This window comes from Mustela lutreola, chromosome 6 (assembly GCF_030435805.1).
Source record: "Mustela lutreola isolate mMusLut2 chromosome 6, mMusLut2.pri, whole genome shotgun sequence".
Taxonomy (NCBI): Eukaryota; Metazoa; Chordata; class Mammalia; order Carnivora; family Mustelidae; genus Mustela; species Mustela lutreola.
In genome coordinates this window covers 35986379-35989790 of record NC_081295.1, presented here as the reverse complement: position 1 = coordinate 35989790, position 3412 = coordinate 35986379, and positions in this window count along the sequence as shown.

The following is a 3412-nucleotide window of genomic DNA, read 5'->3' as shown; positions in this document are numbered from 1 at the left end:
CAAATCCCAAAATTAAGGAAATTTCCCCCTTTCTCCCTCTCTCTGTTACACCCTCACCCACACATACACACGCAAGAACACACACAAACACACCTGCACAAAATGATGGATGTATGTTAAAGGAACACAGAAGCCAAAGGAAAGAGCTCCAAATGGCCAAAGCTGAGACAATCTGACCAACGTGCTAAAGTGCCATTGGTCTATAATCAAAATAATAATAATCAAATCAAAATATAAAATCTACATGCGAGAATCTATACTGAAATAATTCATTCATTAATGGGGGAGAATGGAGAGATCTCCTATGAAGTAGAATTCCAAATCATTTATGTTCTCTGCCCTCAAGGAGTTGGGCACTCAAGTTGTACACAGTGATTACCTTCCAGAGAACACAATTATACAGTTTTAGGGACCAGGATAGGTCCCGCTAAGGTAATTAATTTCAAGGTGAAATTGAAGTAGAAGTTGGAGTTAACAAGGCAAAACGGGAATGAAATGGGAAGGCAACTCTTCTCCCATCCAAGTACTAACCAGGCCCGACCCTTCTTAGCTTCTCTTAGATCAGAGGAGATTGGGCGCGTTCAGGGTGGTGTGGCTGTAGACGGAAGGCAACTCCTCTGACAGAGACAATTATGTCTTAATATTTGTTGAAAGCAGTGAAATTCCGGAGCTCAGAACTGAAAGGAATCAAACAAAATCAGGATGTTGGAGCCTGAAAGAGGCAAGAGTGGTTCAAGACAAGGCAAGCAGCTAGACTGAAAAGAAGTTCTACAAGTGTAAATCAGATTGGATGTATACTGCAATGGCAATATGGAGTCATAAAGGGCTTTATGCAGGTGTGTAACTGTCCATTATAATTTTTAAAAAAGAATGTTCTACTTGCTCTGTATAGCATGGACTGGAACAGAGAAAGGTTGGATGTAAATGTCTACTGTGAAAGTAATTCAAATAAGGGATAATGATGCCTTAAACATTTTACTTCTCTGTCTGCATAGACCAGCTAATCAGCTTTTGGAAACATGAATTTTACTCAATATAGTTTTCTTTTGATTAGTATTTTCCATTTCTTTCCTTCTACTCTCCTGACGTCATTATATTCTAGGTTTTGTGCGTATACAGGTGCTGTTCATGTGTTTGCTCTAGAGATTATAATATATATTATTAATTAAAATTTATATATATATATTTTTATTAATTGGAATGTGAAATTAATTAGTATTAATAGTTTATCCCTTTGAAAACATACAAAATTTGCCATAATTGTCCTTTTCTCCTCATTTTCTGTTTTAATTTTCATAGCTATATACCTATATATGTTGAAACATCTCAGAAGATATTTTAATCTTTAAATTTTTTTCTTTCCTTTAAATAATCATAAATACATTAAAGAACTTAAAAAAGGAAAAATATACTACCTAGAAGCTTACTAGTTCTTTTATTTTATTTTAATAAAATTTATTTATTTTCATACAGTCACTCATATTAAAGATTTTTATATTTTTTCTAGTTTCATTAAATATAAGTAACAAGTATTTGTAGTGATATCCCATTTTGCACTTCTGACATTAGTAATTTGTACCCTCTCTCTTTTTGTCTTAGTTAGTCTGACTTAAAGCTTATTGATTTTATTGATTTTTTCAAAGAACCAGCTTTTGGTGTCATTGATTTTTTTTTCTACTGAGTTCCTGTTTTCAGTTGCATTGATTTCTATTTTCTTATTATTTCTTTTCCTCTGCATACTTCAGATTTAATTTCTTTTATTTTTGCAGTTTCCTAACATGGAAGCTTAAATTACTGACTTAATTTGTTTTCTTCTTTTTTAATATATGCATTCAGTGTCATACATTTCCCCTACTGCTTTCATTGTATCCCACAACTTTTTTTAAGTTGCCTTTACCTTTTCATTTGGTTAACCACATTTTAAAATTTCTCGGGAGATTTTTTTCTTTGACCCATGTGTTATTTAGAAGTGTGTTACTTAATCTCCAAGTATTTTGGGATTTTCCTGTTATCTTTCTGTTATTGATGTCACGTTAATCCTTTGTGATCTAAGAGTAGACATATGATTTCTACTTTTTTAATTTTGTTAAGGTGTATTTTATCTCCCAGAATGTGGTCTGTCTTCGTAAATGTTCCACATGAGCTTGAGAAGAATGTGCATTTTGCTGTTGGGTGAAGTAGTCTAAAGATGTCCATTATTTCGAGTTGACTAATGGTGGTATTGAGTTCAACTGTGTTTCTATCTGCAGGGTGCTGAGAGAAGGGTTTTCTGAGAGAAGGCTGCTGAAGTTTCCAACTACTAAAGTGGGATTCATCTATTTCTCCTTGTAGTTCTATCAGTTTTTGCCTTGTGTAGTTTGACATTATGTTGATAGGTATATATATGCATTAAGAATTGCTATTTTGGGGCACCTGGGTGGCCTCAGTTGGTTGAGCAACTGCCTTCAGCTCAGACTTCCAGGATCGAGACCCACATTGGGCTCCCAGCTCCTTGGGGAGTCTGCTTCTCCCTCTGACCTTCTCCTCTCTCATGCTCTCTCTCACTCATTCTCCCTCAAATAAACAAATAAAATCTTAAAAAAAAAAAGAATTGCTATTTCTTCTTAGAGAATTAACTCCTGTATCATTACATGTCTCTAATAACTTTCCTTTTTTAAAAAAGTTTTTATTCAAATCCCAGTTATTTAGGATGGCTGGGTGGCTCAGCCAGTTAAGTGTCTGCCTTTGGCTCAGTTCATCATTCCAGGGTCCTGGGATCGACCCCACATTGGACTCCCTGCTCAGTGGGGAGTCTGCTTCTCCCTCTCCCACTCTCTCTGTGCTCTTACTCTCTTTCCAATAAATAAATAAAATCTTTAAAAAACAAATAAACTCCTGTTATTTAACATACAGTGTTATATTAGTTTCAGGTGTACAATATAGTGATTCGACACTTCCATACAACACCTTGGGCTCATCACATTTACACTCCTTAATCCTTAAAACCGATTTCACCCATCTCCCACACCCACCTCCCTTCTGGTAACAGTTGATTCTCTATAGTTACAAGACTGTTTCTTGGTTTTCCTACCTGTCTTTCTCTCTCCCTTTCCTCTCCCTTTGCTCATTTGTTTGGTTTCTTAAATTCTTTTTTTTAATTTATTTGACAGACAGAGATCACAAGTAGGCAGAGAGGCAGGCAGAGAGAGAGAGAAAGAGAGAGAGAGAGAAGGAAGCAGGCTCCCTGCTGAGCAGACAGCCTGATGCGGGCCTGATCCCAGGATGCTGGGATCATGACCTGAGCCTAAGGCAGAGGCTTTAACCCGCTGAGCAACCCAGGCGCCCCTGTTTGGTTTCTTAAATTCTTACATATCAATGAAATCAAATGATATTTGTCTTTTTTTGACTGGCTTATTTTGCTTAGCATAATACT